Source organism: Terrapene carolina, unplaced genomic scaffold (genome assembly GCF_002925995.2).
Source record: "Terrapene carolina triunguis isolate 2854851 unplaced genomic scaffold, T_m_triunguis-2.0 Scaffold786, whole genome shotgun sequence".
Lineage (NCBI taxonomy): Eukaryota > Metazoa > Chordata > Testudines > Emydidae > Terrapene > Terrapene triunguis.
This window is the reverse complement of record NW_020665137.1, coordinates 2,883-20,226: the sequence shown is the minus strand read 5'-3', so window position 1 is coordinate 20,226 and position 17,344 is coordinate 2,883.

The following is a 17,344-nucleotide window of genomic DNA, read 5'->3' as shown; positions in this document are numbered from 1 at the left end:
CTTAAAAATTCCTCTTCCCTCCATTTCTTGGGATGAGATGTTACTGCACTAAATGACAATATTTTATCCACAAGATTTTCTCCTGCATATAGATAAGATAGGTCCATCCAATCATCTCTCGAGACAATATGTCTCCTCCATTTACGAATTAACATATTTGGGATTTGCACACTAAACTTAGTGAGAGCTAAACCACCATCCCTACCTCTAGAATAAAATATCCCATCTGTAATACACTGAGGTAAATGTAAAATCTCTTTAACTATTTTTCTAACTAACACATCAAGATCGTCTAAAAGATTAAAAGGGGGTTCTATTAAAAGAAGATTATAAAATAGCTTCGGTAAGATATAGGTCTGTAAAATTAATATTTTTTGGGCCGGTTTTAATGGGGCCTTAATTAAATTCTCACTCCAATCTTTCAATTTTTCTTTAAGTACCGGTCCCCCTACACCTATCCAGGGATCTATTCTAGCCCCTAAATATTTTTCAAAATCCCCTGGTTGAACATATTCAATCTCCTCTGACCCTATCTGCCAATTATCCTTAGGATTAACTACATAGGTTTTATGTTTAGTTAAAATATGAAAGCCTTTCGTTTTCTTCACATTAACAGAGAGATTAGTATTTTTACAAAACTCCTCTAAGATACCCAAATTTTTAATCATTCCTTTATATGAGCTACTTAAAATTGCCACATCATCGGCAAAAGCCAATGACGTGACACCATTACCCTTAACATAAAAACCACTTCCTTCTACTTCTAATCTAGTTAAAAGGGGATCCATAGCAATATTAAACAAAATTGGGGACAACGGGTCACCCTGCTTGACCCCCCTCCTAATTAAAATAGACTCAGTAGCTTCATCACCCACCCATACCCTAGTTGTGCAATTATCATAAAGGTCCCTAATAATATCTATAAAATGTTCATCTATACCAAATCTTCTCAACCCGGCTATTATATGTCCGTGTCCCACAGAATCAAATGCTTTAGCCAGATCTACGAACACTATTGCAATTTCATTCCCATTTCGTTTAGCCCCTTTAATCAAATTATCTAATATAGCAATATTTTCCTCACACCCAGGGGCGGATATAAACCCTTTTTGTCTACTACATATCTTAACTGTTTCCACCAGTCTTTTTGCTAATATTTTGGTATAGATTCTAATCCAAACTGACCCAATTGTCAATGGTCTCCAAGATGTTAACTTCTTCATTTCCTCCTCATCTTGTGTCTTTGGTATTAAAATCGTTCTATTTTTCTTAAATTCATCTGGTACCTGTCTATTTAGAAACCATATATTAAAAATTTTTGTAAGTATTAAGGAGTCTAAATTAAAAATATCCCACAAATTGCTCACTTTTACTTTATCTGGGCCAGGAGCACTATCTTTTCTTATTTCTCTTAAAGCTATTCTAATCTCATCCACAGAGATCGGACTCATTAATATATCATTATCCGCATTCTCTGTGGATGATGGCCACCCTATCATATTACCATGTCCAATTGTTCCCAAAATATTGACATAGTATTCCTCAATTTCTTTCATAGGGATAGCACACTTAGCCTTATCTGGCTCTCCCATTATAATGCGAGTCAATCTTCTTCTATCCTTATCAAATAATTGTTGATAGAATTTATACTTAGCTTTCTTTGTAGCATATCTCCTAATTGCATTAAATTGCTTCCTTCTCCCCTCCTTTCTCATCTTCCCTTTTCCTTTATTCCTCAACTCTATTTGACTTTCATTTCTAGGGTCCTTTCCCTCTACTAATGAATAACATAATTTTTCCAACATTGCCCAACCGAGAGCTTTTGTTAAATCCTCCTTTAATAATCCTTCAATTTCCCCTAAACTATTTATTATTTCTCTTCCCTCCCTACTTTGTTTTCCCCGTTTACATATTTTCTCCACTAAATCCACTTCTGGGTGTCCTTTTAGTGGGAAAATCCTCTCTCTTGGGGGCGGAATTTCTAATATATTTACTCTAATGTCCTCTACCTCAGTCACTTCCTCCCTATCTCCTGTTACCACTAACTTCTTCTTTGCTAATTCTCGTCTTTTATCTGATATTTGTTTATTCGTTTTGGTCCTCATCTCGCTCTCAATACATTTATTTATATTCCTTTTCCCAATATATTTCCTTTCCAACTGTATAAGCTGCGCAACCTCATCTTTGGTCCATATACGAGATCTAGTCGATCCCTCTTTGATCTTACTTTTAGCAGCCATATCTTCTTTTCTTTGCTCATTCCTCACAGCAGGGTGTCTATGTCTACAGTGTTGGCTCAATCCAGATCTAGTATGAAAACCAAGCCCACAGACCGAGCACGTATGGCTCTTCATTGGGGTATCCGCCTTCTTGGGTATGCACTTGGGGTAGTGGCAAGCTATATTATGATATTGAGAAGATTTTCCACATTTACTACATACAACTCGTATGGCTTTACTTTTATGAACCACATTAATGTGTTTGGCCCATTTACCAAATGTTGGTAATATCTGGGGACATATTGGACAATTAAAACTATCAACGGGATACTCTAAATAAAAAACCCCATCCTTCCACGAACTACTTTCTAATATATTTATATTACTACCAGTACTGTTAAGATCCTTATTACGATCCCTATTAAAATCAGTACTTGGTCTAAAACTATTTAATAAACTAGACCCATTAACTAAATGAGCATTAAGATATCCCGATTCGCTAACATATGGATCATCAAATGTACTTAAATACTTAAAATCTGGATTGAAACTTTCCATAGTTAAATCATTAAAAGTGTCCCTTGTAAAAACCATCGGTAAGATAGATAAAATCTCCTCACCATGATCATCACAAACATTCTCCTCTACCTCCTCTCCATGCTCCACTGGGAGGACTTGATTCTCACTCTCATGCTCATGAGACTTCATTATAGTCCACACCATTTTATCCATTGGTCCAGCGACCCTGATCACACCCCTAATATATTTAACACTGTCAGCCGGGGCATCAAAGCCAACAGCGGGGGCGTTATTAACCCGGTCCAGCGCCAATCCGGTATAAAAATATAAATTACTTTTTTCCATAGCTAAAAGATTTACCCTTCTCAGGGGGAAACTAACCCTTTCCAGGGGGAAACTAACCCGTACCTGGGGGAAACTTACCCTTTCCAGGGGGAAACTAACCCGTGCCTGGGGGAGACTACCCTTACCAGGGGGAATCTAACCCTTACCAGGGGGAGTTAACCCATACCTGGGGGAGGCTACCCTTACCAGGGGGGCATCCATGTGGCACCATATGGGGCTGCCCAACCCCGTCCCACACCCCACTGAATGTGGGATGTGGGTTCGTCCTCCGCAATCCGCCTGGCTATCCAAGCCAGTTACCGGCTCTCACCACGAGGAGGTAGCGGTTGGACTTGCAATCCAGAGGCTTTCCTCAAAGAGGGGTCCCAAACAGCATAATGTCGAGCTCTAACGGGCGTGTGAGAAAAGGCTCAGATCTTGGTAGGGGTTGCCCCTATTGACCGGGCTCACGCCCACCCCCACCTCACCGATAACCCATTCTCTCACTACCCTCAGGCAATGTTTCCGTCCAAGCCCGACAGCTGAGAGGGTCCAGAGACGCATGGAGAGCCATTAAGAGAGCCATTAAGCCTCCCTGCCTCTTGTCCCCTGACTGCCCCCTCCTGAGACCCTCTCCCCATCCTAACTGGCCCCCTAGAACCCTACCCCCTACCTGTACCCTGACTGCCCCAACCCTTATTCACCCCCCCACCCCCAGACAGACCCCTGGGACTCCCACACCCCATCCAACCACTCCCCACCCCCTGACAGCCCCCCCCAGAACTCCTGACCCATCTAAACCCCTCTGCTCCCTGTCCCCTGACTGCTCCAATCCCTCTCCCCACCCCTTCCCCCTGACAGCCCCACCCCCAGAACTCCCAACCCCCCCCACTCCTTGTCCCCTGACTGCCCCCCCCGGGACCCCTGCTCCTAACTGCCCTCCAGAACCCCACCCCCTACCTAAGCCTCCCTGTTCCTTGTCCCCTAACTGCCCCCTCCTAAGACCCCCCCACCCTAACTGCCCCCCAGAACCCTACCCCCTACCTGTACCCTGACTGCCCAAAACCTTCTCCACCCCCCCCCATGCCCCCCCCCGAACTCCCAACCCCCCATCTCTTGACTGCCCCCTCCAAAATCTCTCTGCCCCTTCTCCGACCCCCTGGCCCCCTTGTTGTTTGCCTTCGCCTAACATCTCTGTGAACTTGCTCAGGAACGACCTGAGCCGTTCGTCCCGGCACGCTGGGCAGCAGTGGAGGAGGAGTGGGGGAGGAGCTCCAGACTGCCGGAGGCGATCTGCGAATGCAGGGAGGGAGGGAGGGAGTGATCTCTGTTGCAGGGGAGAGGAGGAGGGGCTCTCTCTGGCTGTCGGAGCCCCATGTAAGTGGCACCATCCGGCCAGCTGCCCTGTTAGCCGCACGCGCTCGGCATTGGGGGGGGAAGTCTGGACATTTACAAATTCCCCCCGGATGCTATTTTTAGCTCAAAAAGCCGGACATGTCCGCGGGAATCCGGACGAATGGTAACCCTAGTGAACAGTGCAGGGGTTAGAAGCACAGAAAGGGGTGCAGGGGTTCTCCTGTGCCCCAACCCCACTGGAGATTGACCCACGTTTAAGGAACAAACCTCTGTACTAAGGGCTGAAATATCCACTGGGGTGAGAAAAACTGCATCATCTCCTTGCTGCCCAGCCTGATACAGCGGAGAGTTTAGACTGTGCTTCTATAAAGGGAACAGTGAGTGGAAGTTAAGTTGCTCCGGTACGCGCTCTATTAGAGTCCTATCGGGAACAGTGAGCGGAAGTTAGGATGCTCCGGTAAGTGCTCTATTAGAGTCCTATCGGGACCAGCAAGCGGAAGTTAAGTTGCACCGGTATGCGCCCTATTAGAGTCCCACCAGGAACAGTGAGCAGAAGTTAAGTTCCCTGTTGTTCTATAACTGATGGGGTGGGGTGGCAGCAGGGACTAGGGGCACTGAGAATGGGGGTGCCTGACAGGCATTGGGCTGTGGGGTTCCCTGCTGCAGCTCCACAGGCTGGAGCCTGCACCTCCCGTGACACGCAGGGGCTGGTGCAGAGCGTGGCAGGGCAGGGAGATGACATCTCCCCTAATGGCGGGGCCCTTTCACAGCAAGGGCGGCACCTCCCCACGGTAGCACAGACCCCACCTGCTCCTCCTGCATTCTCCTGACACCAGCACCACCCTTCCCAGCACCGCCTCATGGCAACTTCTGCTTCTGGACTTGCACCGGAAATGGGAAGTCTGGGCCGGGTCTGGCAGCGGCTGTCAGGAAATGGAGGCAGGAGACACTACCACTCCCATGGTGCCGCGGGGCCCGCCCTGGCTGGGGGGAGATGGAGGCAGCAAACACTACCACTCCCATGGTGCAGGGGGCCCCGGCCTGGCTGGGGGGAGATGGAGGCAGTGGACACTACCACTCCCATGGTGCCGTGGGGCCAGCTGTGGCTGAGGGGAGATGGAGCCCCGGGGAGATGCTACATCTCCCAGCATGCATTGCTTCACTGTTCTCTATGCGCCCACCCAACTTCTCATTGCAGGGGCAGCCTCAGCCCCATTACTCAGTGTGTGGACCCAGGATTTCCCCTCCCCTCCTCGGAGCAGCCCCCTCCAGGCTCCGTAGGGTTTCCAGGCGGGGTGCCCCTCCGGGGTTGGGGTCCAGGGGAGGTTTGGCAGCTGAAGGGACCTGGGGGGAGGTTGCTGGGGGGGTTGGAGAGCAACAGCGAAGGGGAAGTTGGACACTTGCCAGGATACCAGGGAGACAAGGCAGGTGAGGTGATACCTGTTACTGGACCAGCTTTGGAGCCACACAGGGTCTTCCTCATGTCGGGGAAAGGTGCTCAGAGCGTCACAGTTCAATATAAGGTAGAACGCTATGCCCCAAGCGCCAGACATTCTCCTACTTCCTGGAACAGTGGGGGCCTATCCCCGTTGGCCTGTAAACAACCCCACTGTGTAACCCAGAGGTGGCTGCATCTTAGCACCAAGACACCAGTGGTCACTGCTCCAGTGGAGATGGTACACACAGGCCACTGCCCTACGTGGCCACCAGAGGTCACGGACTGTGCACTGTCTTAGCTGCCACCACAGGTTACTGCCCCAAGAGGTGAGGTACACACAGGCTATGACTCAAACTGGGCACCTCGGGTCACTGCAGCAATGGCTGGCGGGATACATGCAGGGCAGTTCTGCACCTGGCCACCAGGGGTCACTGCAGCAATGGTGGTGGTGGGGATGATAAACAGGCCACTGCCTGAAGTGGCCTCTACCACAATGGTGTGTGTGTGAGGGGGAGGGAGATACCAATAGGCACCAGGGCACCACGGCGAGGTCACTGCTCCAATTAGTAGAGATACACATCGGGTAGTGCCCCAACTGGCCAACATGGGGCACTACCTCAGAGAGAGAGGGCGGGAGGGGTGTGTGTGTGTGTGTGTGCAGAGAGAAGAGGAAATCAAAGGCCACTGCCCCACCTGGCCAGCAGGGGTCACTGCCCCAATTGGGGGATACACAGAGGGTATTGCCCCATGGGGATGCAGGGATCAGTGCCTGCCATACTTGGCACGGGGGGGGGGCTACACACAGGACACTGCCCCACGTGGCCAAAAGTGCACATCCCTAGTCGGGGAGTGACACCAGGAGCAGGGCTCACTGCCACAACGGGGTTGGAAGATACCCAGGTACTGCCTGACACGGCCACCCAGGCACCAGCCACCTTGGGGGAGGTGAAGAACACACCTAGGGCACTGAGTCCTCTGGCTACCAGTGGTCACTGGCCCAATGCAGGGGTTGGGGGGAGTAAATACACACAGGGGACGGCCCCACCTGGGCAACACGAATCACCGAGATGAGAGTGGGATACGCAGAGGGCACTGCCCCAATGGCTGATATACAGACAGGGCCCTGCCTCACCTACCCACCAGCGCTCACAGTCGCAATGGCAGTGGTAGGGTCACATAGGCAACTGCCCTCACTGGCCACCAGGGGTCGCTGCAGCAACGCTAGGGGGGATACATGCCAGGCATTTCCACACCTGGCCACCAGGAGTCACTGCTCCAAAAAGAAGCACCTACAGGGCACAGGGCACTCTGTGCCTGGCCAGCAGGGGTCACTATCACAGCATTGGGGGTGGGGAGATACACATAGGACACTATCCCACCTGGGCAGCAGGGGTCTGTGCCCCAACAGGAGCGATATTCACCATGCACTGCCCCACCTGGTCACCAGGGGGCCCTGCACCCTAACACCTACCCCCCCCCACCCCCGTGAACAGGTGTGTGCCTGTGTGTTGTGCTGCACTTTAAGAAATGAGGCAAAGGCTAATTTTACTGACATTTCTGCTGAAGAAAGCTCTAAGTTACAGCCCTCACTCTGCCAAGCACCTGCCCAAAGCCAGAGCAGTGTCCCTGCTGACAGCAGAGACCCCAGAACACATAGCCCCAAAGGGGAAGCAGCTTTTAGGTGAAGCAATGACAGACTCTGGGGAGGGGCTCTGAGGAAGCAGAGAAAGAGCCACTAACTGCAGTGGGGAAAATCATAATCTACCGGGGAGAAAGAACGGACTCTACTAGGACATCGCACCAACTCCAGCGAGGCTGGATACCAACAATTCGGGGTGGAGCAGGTGACCTTGGTCTCTGTGCTGAGCAGGCTGCTTTGGCTGCGAGGAGGGACGAGGAACCCTCCAACCAGGGTCTTGCTGCCCAAGGAGGGGGAGATCTGTGGCAGTCTTTGGAGTAGCTGGTTCAGCAGCCGTGAGCCTGCACGCTTGTCCCTGCCTGAGCTCTCCAGGAGCACATTACGCCCAGGTGTACGCACTGGATGTAGGCATCAGTGTAACAACAGGGCCAGGCTCTGCTGAGTGCTGCCTGCGAGAGGTGGGGGCAGAGTCAGACGGGCAGATGGGGGCAGGAGATGACAGGGCCAGCGGCCATGAGCCAAACCCATCACACTTCCGGCCTGTGACATCACCGTCTGTCCCTGCAACTCTCCATCTGTCCCGCTGTCCATCCAACCCTCAACCCCCATCCGCCCCCACTGCATGCCACTCACACCCCTTTATCCATCTGCCTCACACAGTCATCTATCTCCACATCATCCCGCTGTGCCTCCGGTTGAAGAATATCGTTGCCAGCCTCCAGTTCAGGGTTGATCCTTCACTTCCCCCATGAGATACCAGTGGGAGCCCAATGTCCTGACCTAAGAGAGCTAGTGCCTGATAAAGAGCCTTCACCGTATAGCTTTCACCACCCACGGCAGAGAGGAGCCAGCAGCAGCAGTCAGAGGGGTCGGGGGACAGAGAGGAGCCCTGGGCCTCGCTGGCCGAGAGGAGCAAGCGTAGAGGGGAGAGGAGCCAGTGGGCGGGGGGGGGGCCTCAGGGCACATGGCAAGTGGAGGGAGCTGGGCCAGGGCTCCTTCGGAGCACGGGCCCAGCACCATGGCACCATCGGAAACCCTGTACTGGGCGTGGCCCCTGAGCAAGGCGTTTGGGTGATGCAGTAATGGAGCTTGGACTTGATAAAGGGGGGTCTAGGCATCTCCAGCCCCACTTCTCCTGTGCCCAAAGCCATGACCGTGAAGCCTACCCCTCTCAGTCTCAGACCCCACAGCCCCAAAGACATGACTGGCCACTCACGCTGTGACCCAGTTACAGGAATGAAGTCTCCCCAAACTCTCTAGGAAGATAGGGGTGGGAGGAACAACCCCTTAGCCTGGCAGGCAGAACGTATCCTTCCCAGTATGGCAGAGACCATGCCCATAGGCAGATAGACCCAGCCTAGCCCATAGAAGACTGGGGGAGGGGGAGCAGAGGAAGAGGATGCAGGCGACTGAACATGACAGGTGTTCATGAAAGGAGAGAGAGTTTGAGTGTGAGTTGGCCAACACAGCAGAGAAGAGAGAGAAACCTAGGAGGAAGGACAGAAACTCAGAACAGGGAGTCACCCTCATGGATCCAACCTTCTGTGAGGGAGCACACAACACTCCTGGCCAGGGAGATGATCAGCCCCTGCAAACATCAGCATCATCTCCTTTGAAGCCACAGCTAGTCAGGAAACCTTTTTTCTTGTTTTTTTTTTAAACAAACCCACACCCAGCTAATGGGAAGTCCCTGCCTGGAGCCGGGGGGCTGTGACCAGAGCCCTCACCAAACCAGACACTTATCTCACTGACAGAGACAGCTACTCTCATCCCAGCTGGACAGGTCTTGCCTGGCATCAACAGTGCTTGTGTTCTCACTCGCTTTCCGTCTCAGCACTGGGACAGACTCTGTTTCCCCCCCCCCCCCCCGACCCCACACATGCACTTCTTTTCTCTTGGTGCCAAACACAACGCAAGAAGGAAAAACAAAAGTTATCATCACACTCTGCCGTGATGTCCAGGCTCTGCTTCTTGCATCTCCCACACCCCAGGGCTCTACCCTGAACCCCCTTCCCATGATGTTCTCAGAGCTACAGTTAGAAGCCCCCCACTGCACCTGCACCCAAAATAGTCACTCTGCACAGGAGACTCTTGTCCCTTCCACTGGTCTTAACCCCACAGAGCCCCGGGCCCAGCTAGGATGCACCTTATTTTTCTTTAATACTGGGGCTCTCGTCCTCTTCTTCCTATCCCTCTTGGACTCCATCTGTGAGAGGACAGGGAAGTGTTACAGACACAGACACCCTCCCCCAGCTCTCTCTGCGCCCTGGGCTCACACCTGGTTGTCTCCCCAATCCTTGGCATTGTCCAGCATGTCTCCCTCCACAGAAGTCACCTGGTCTCATCTTAGACTCCATCTTCATATTGTTCTTCTCCTTCCCAGAGCTCGTGCTCTGCTCCTCAGACCTGTCTGTCCTCAGCTCTGCAGGCAGAGGGGAAGGGGCATCATGGGAACACACACGCCCCATTCCAGACACCATACAGCATCTACAGGGCTACCAAACCACATCACCTTAGGCCAAAAACCACACCCCACCCCAAGGGAGCAAAACGCACTTGTGAGCCCAGCACACACAAGACAGGAAAAAATTAACACCCACACCCAGCACAGCCAAACTGGGAACTTGCCCACCCCTTCCCAGCAACAGGTCCCTGGGGCTCATGGATGGAGAAGTTTGGTGGGCAGTGGGGGCACCTGAAGGACTAGCTCAGCGTGTGAATGAGTGACTGGGATATATGGGGGGCGCAGACTGTGGGGTTGGGGTGTCCATGAGGACCCAGGGGAAGGGACTAGGGGGATTAGGGGTAGAGGAGGGTGGGGTTACCAAGGTGCACTGTGGGAATGGGGGATTTAGAGACCCCAGAGGGGATTGGTGGGGGCAGGTTGGAGGGCCCCATGGTGGCTGAAAAGGGGAACCCAGCAGGTTGGGGGGTAGCAGAGATTGGACATGAGGACAGGGGGAGGAGGAGGTCGGGGGCGGGGTGCTGAGGACGGAGGGTGGAGGTCGGAGGTCGGGGCGGGGCGCTGAGGACGGAGGGAGGAGGAGGTCGGGGGAGGAGGGCGGGGACAGGGTGCTGAGGATGGGGGGAGGAGAAGGTCGGGGGCGGGGCGCAGAAGACGGGGAGGAGGAGGAGCTCAGGGGTGGGGCACTGAGGATGGAGGGAGGAGGAGGTCGGGGGCTGGGCGCTGAGGACGGGGGAGGAGGAGGAGGTCAGGGGTGGGGCACTGAGGACGGGGGGAGGAGGAGGTCAGGGTGGGGCGCTGAGGATGGGGGGAGGAGGAGGAGGTCAGGGGCGGGGCGCTGAGGACAGGGAGGAGGAGGAGGGAGGGGACGGGGCTCTGAGGATGGGGGGAGGAGGAGCGTGGGGGTGGGGCACTGAGGACGGGAGGGAGGAGGAGGTCGGGACGGGACGCTGAGGATGGGGGGAGGAGGAAGAGGTCGGGGAGTGAGCGCTGAGGACGGGGGAGGAGGAGGAGGGTGGGGCGCTGAGGATGGGGGGAGGAGGAGGTCGGGGGAGGGGTGCGGAGGACGGGAGCTGGAGGGAGGAGGTCGGGGCGGGGCGCTGAGGACAGGGGGAGGAGGAGGTCGGGGGCAGGGTGCTGAGGAAGAGGTGGAAGGAGGAGGGCGGGGCGCTGAGGACGGGGAGCGAGGAGGAGGTGGGGGGGAAGGTAGAGCGGACAGGATGGGGGAGGGGGACACTGTGGGCCGAGGGACCCCACGGATGGGGGAGGGGCTGGCGGGAAGGTTACAGCGGATGCGGGGGCAGGTAGATGAAGGGGAAGTCAGGGCCCTAAAGAGAAAGAGGAAGGCAGACTTATTTATTCATCTATCCTCTCCCTCGGCTCATCGTAGCTATGCACACGGGATGGGACATCCTGCGGCCCCGCGGCCCCAGGCTGCCGGTTGTGGGGCTGGTGCCCGGGCAGCTCAGTCCTGGCCCCACCCGCTGCTGATGCCCCAGGTCCGGGGGGGGGATGAAGCCCTTTCACTCCGCTGGGTTTATAAATAGAGAGTAAGGGTATTACCAGCAACATTTTACAGATTTTTTATACATATTTAGACAAAGGCTTTTGCTGTGTTAACACTTGATTGGTGGTTGCCAGATCCGTACTTCTGCTATTTGGTCAGTGAAAACCAGTTTGGGACCAGCTTTAACTACCTTAAGGCCTTGAAAGGGAAGACAGTTGAAAAGTTTAGGCTACTGTGTACTTGAAGTGTCTGCTTTTCCCTAATGGCCGCTGGCTGACATAACAGCTGCTAGCTGTTAAGGGTGGGGGGGTCATTGCTGACTGTCACAGTCCCCCCTTCAGGCCTGACAAACCCCAAAATTGTCAGGCCCATTATGCAATTTGCGATCAAGCTGGAGGGAAAGATATCTAGAGCCAAGCGGTTCTGGAGAGCCATCTGCCTTAGTTTTTTGTGTGCGGTTGCCAAGTCCACCAGGGCATCGGCGGTAGTTTAATTTTTCAGCTGTTTTGGTGAATTACCCAATTTTACATGCATTTTTTTTATGGACCTGGCGGGATTCGGTATGTGGGAGCCCACACCCCCCTTATTGGTTTATATGCTTGGAAGGAGCATTGAGAACATTTGCACTTTTACCCAGAAAGTTTTTAAGTATGTTTTTATGGCCAAAGATCAGACAGTACTTTTGATGTGTCTGTCAGGGCAGTGGGCCAAGCCTGAACATGCTAGATTCCATTGCAATGCTTTTTTAGCTTTAGTGATATTTAATACTATTTTTGTTAGCAATTTTGGGGTTATAGAACTAAGGGCAGAAATAACATTATTAGTCACTGGAATAATTTTTATGCAGGTAAAATTTTCAGTGGCAGAACAAACTTTTTGGGTATTTATTTGATTGTTTACTAATTGGGTGACCAAATAATAATAAGGGCCTTTTTTATTTAACACAGTGCAAATTTTAGGAACAGCCATTATATTTACTTTGCTATAGAACTCATTAATTGCAATTACAGATTTTTGGGGTTTACTGGTAGTGATATCATATACTTTTATTTTTACTGATTTATTTATTTTTTACTTAATTGTTTATTTAAAAATGAATTTTAAAAATGTTTTTTTAAAACAATATTTAAATAAATTATTAAAGTGTGAAGGCCTTGGCCATTGGTTTTATTAAATATATGGCATTGTCTGTATTTGGATGTGTTACAGGGGTAATAGTGTAATGGAGGAGATGGCAGGGGCAATGGCAACAAGGTGCTTTTGGTACTTGTCATTTAAAATCGAATTAGGGAGAGCAATACATGCTGAAGGACTTATTTAAAACACAGGGCGCAGCCTGTAGAATAAACCCCAAAATCCAATTAATATCACATTTTTAAGCATGGGTCCCACAAGTTTTTTCCTGCCAGTGTATAATTTTTTGTTTTTTTATTAGGGTTAGTTTTTAATGTTTTTTTGTAGGCAGGAATCCCTGGACTTTGGTGGTTTTAATGAAGCAAGTGTTCCTTCTTCTCTTTTCCTGAAACAGTTATGGTTCAGCATTATACAGGGGAGAGGTTACTAGCACATCACCCTGTAATGGTTTTGCATCTTTTAAAAAAAAATTTAAAGACACAGTAGGTCTGTCAGTGGACAAGGGAGAGGTTACTAGCACGTTACCTTGTCTTTTTTTTTTTTTTTGCTGTCCAGAAGGCACAGCAGAGCTAGAAGGAGAAATAGGCTTATTAGTCAGAGAGTCCTCATGAGGTGGAGGGGTCTTTTTACAGTGAGAAGCATGGGTCCAGGTAGGCAGTTCTTGGCACTTCACAGCGGTGTTGGTGGTTAACAGCACTTGGAAAGGGCCTTTCCAGCATGGAGCCAAAGCAGTCTTTTATTGATGGACTTTACGTAGACTCAGTTTCCTGGTTTCAATGAACGGCAGGGCTGCTAGGGTCTTTGGTTAGCACTTCTTTTATGTGTGAGAAAAGAAACCTAACACATTTTATTAATGCCTGGCAGTGTTTTGCAGATCTTATAGTTGCTTGGGCACATTCAGGCCCCCCTTTTCTTGGCTGTTAGCCAAGTCTTAGCTGTGGGCAGTGTCCTTGGATGGGGTCAGCGTCTTATCTTTGGACTGAGCTTGCTAGCTATTTATTTTTAGTTAACTTGGTTTTTTTTTGTTTTGTTTTTTTTAACCTACAAAGGAAACTTTTATTTTTTACTTATACACTTTTTTTTAACAATGAACACATACACATTGCCATTATACAGTACATTAGTTTTATTATTTAATGTATGCCATATACACCCTTTTAGTAAAAAGAACAGGAGTACTTGTGGCACCTTAGAGACTAACAAATTTATTAGAGCATAAGCTTTCGTGGGCGACAACCCACTTCTTCGGATTGTAGCCCACGAAAGCTTATGCTCTAATAAATTTGTTAGTCTCTAAGGTGCCACAAGTACTCCTGTTCTTTTTGCGGATACAGACTAACACGGCTGCTACTCTGAAACCTTTTAGTAAAATAACTTTATTACAGAGCTTTGAAGCAACAAACCAGGACAAGCACACACTTTTGAGGAGTCCACTCGGTACAACTTTTGGTGTCCAATAGCTTTTCTTCCTCCCCAGCCCTCTGGCTAGAAATCTGAGGTAGCCAGAAGGATTCCATGGGCAATATGGGGAGTGGGTTAACCTTCCATGTCCTTGCTTCCAAAGACTGTTGGTATGCAAATTTTAACAATAATTTTGGCCATAGAACACAAAAATAATTCCTATTGTGCCAGTAAATGCATAGTACGTTGAATGCTATTCAACTGGCATCCGGTTTTTTTTAATGATCTGAAAGACAAAAGAACAGAGGTCTACCCCTTCTGGGCAGTCAGTCATTGCTTAAAATATTTTTTTTATATACATATATTTTTGTTGATTTTAGGCAAAACAGAGGAATTACCCCATATTTCCTTGTATTTGTTTTATAGGCAGCCCAGGTTTCAGTGATTTCTACCTTATTACTTAGAAAATTGCATTAATACAGATGCTTTTTGGCTTGCTTTTAGATTTAAAGCTTTTCACAGCTTAAAGATTTTTACATAAAAAGGGACACAATTAACTTTTTCAGACTTTTGATTGCCTTTTACTTTTAACTTCTGCTTTTAAACACACAGTGATCTGAAAAAGACAACACAACCTATATTGGTAGGTTTGCATTTCTTTTACCTCTACTACAATATACACTGCCCGTGTTTTGCGGAAAATGCACATCCTCTCCACAATTCAATTTTTACAACACTAGCCACATCAATTTCTACACAAGGTGTAACTATTTCTTTTTTGAACACCGGGTAAAGGCCATTTACTTAACATATAATTTAAAGGGCTATCCTTAGAGGGTTTTACCAGAGACCCACCCATCTGCCTGCTGACACTCTAACAGAGAATTACACAGAGAACAGAGGGAATTATGGCCTAATAGGATCCTATTACAGGAATTTCTACTAATACTGACCGCTACAGGGGACGGGACAGAAGGATCCCAATTCGACCTCAGAGCTTCATCGCACGCAATGGCTTCCACTCTGAGGAATTACGAATGAGAGGCTCAGTTCCATCCACACACCTAACGCCCAAATGTATAAGACAGAAATTCATTAACCGGTTAACCAGAACAGAACCAGACTAGAACCAGAACCAGATAGTGTCTCCTTATCCTATTAGGACTCACCTTATCGGAGCATGAACCCCAGGGGCTGTGGTGAAGCAGAGAAAAGGGGTGAAACACCCCGTTGGCGCCGTTCCCAGTTCACCGCAGCTGTCCAGAGTCCAATGTCCGAGCTAGAAGAGTCCCGGTGAAGTTGCCAGAAACTGTCACTGAAATATCGGGTCCGCCTAGCTGAGAGCCAATAACAGCCAGACAGGGATAAGGAAGAGTTGCTTTATTTTGCAGAAGAAAGGAGAGCCTTGCACCTTGGTACAAAAACTTTGTCTTACACACATTTTACAGATTCTTTATACACATTCAGACAAAGGCCCTTGCCATGTTAACACTTGATTGGTGGTTGCCAGACCTGTGCTTCTGCTATCTGGTCAGTGAAAACCAATTTGGGACCAGCTTTAACTACCTTAAGGCCTTGAAAGGGAAGACAGTTGAAAAGTTCAGGCTACTGTGTACTTGAAGTGTCTGCTTTTCCCTAATGGCTGCTGGCTGACATAACAGCTGCTAGCTGTTAAGGGGGGGGGGGTCACTGCTGACTGTCACAGTGTCACTGTCACAGGCCTGGTCCACACTAGGACTTTAATTCGGATTTAGCAGCGTTAATCCGAATTAACCCTTCACCCGTCCACACTACAGAGCCAGTTAATTCGAATTAAAGGGCCCTTTAAATCGATTTCTGTACTCCACCTCGACGAACGGAGTAACGTCAAAATCGATTTTGTTAATCCGAATTAGGGTTAGTGTGGCCACAAATCGATGGTATTGGCCTCCGGGAGCTATCCCACAGTGCACCACTGACCGCTCTGGACAGCAATCTGAACTCGCATGCACTGGCCAGGTAGACAGGAAAAGACCCAGGAAAATTTGAATTGCATTTCCTGTTTCCTGTTTGCTCAGCGTGGAGAGCACAGGTGACCACAGATACCACAGATACCTCAGCTCATCAGCACAGGTAACCATGCAGGCTGATAATCGAAAAAGAGCACCAGCATGGACCACACGGGAGGTACTGGATCTGATCGCTGTATGGGTTGAGGATTCAGTGCTAGCAGAACTTCGTTCAAAGAGACGAAATGCCAAAACTTTTGAAAAAATCTCCAAGGGCATGATGGAGAGAGGCCACAATAGGGACTCAGATCAGTGCCGTGTGAAAGTGAAGGAGCTCAGACAAGCCTATCAAAAAACAAAGGAGGCAAACGGTCGCTCCGGGTCAGAGCCGCGGACATGCCGCTTCTACGCAGAGCTGAATGCAATTCTAGGGGGGGCCGCCACCACTACCCCACCTGTGATCGTGCAAACCGGGTCTGGGATAGTCTCTACACCTGAGGATTCTGAGGGTGGGGAAGAGGAGGAGGAGGAGGAGGAAGAGGAAGATCAGGATCTTGCAGATAGCACCCAGCACTCCGTTCTCCCCAACAGCCAGGAGCTTTTTCTCAGCCTGACTGAAGTACCCTCCCAAGCCTCCCAAGCCAGTAGCCAAGACCATGACCCCATGGAAGGGACCTCAGGTGAGTTTACCTTTTAAAATATAAAACATGGTTCAAAAGCAAGGTTTTTTAATGATTATTTTGCCCTGAGGACTTGGGATGCATTCGCAGCCAGTACAGCTACTGGAAAAGTCTGTTAACGTGTCTGGGGATGGAGCGGAAATCCTCCAGGGACATCTCCATGAAGCTCTCCTGGAGGTACTCCAAAAGCCTTGCCACAAGGTTTCTGGGCAGTGCCGCTTTATTCCGTCCTCCATGGTAGGACACTTGTCCACGCCATGCTTGCAGCAAGTAATCTGGTATCATTGCCTGACAAAGCCTGGCAGCGTATGGTCCCGGTGTTTGCTGGCATTCAAGCAACATCCGTTCTTTATCTCGCTGTGTAATCCTCAGGAGAGTGATATCGCTCATGGTAACCTGCTTGAAATACGGGAACTTAATTAAGGGGACAGAGGTGGCCGTTCCTACTGGGCTGTTTGCCTGTGGCTGATAAGAAATCCTTCCCTGCAGTTAGCCAAGCGCAGGAGCGGGGGGGGGGGGAATTGGCCCAGAGCTTTTCACGTTTGGCTAGCAGGGATCTTCCCTGATACCAGCTGTGGGGGGAAGGGTAAAGCGATCATTCCAGGGAATTCATGGCAGGAGGGGGGGTGGATGGGTTAGTTTGGTTTCAGCAGGGATTTTCCCTGTTACCAGCCA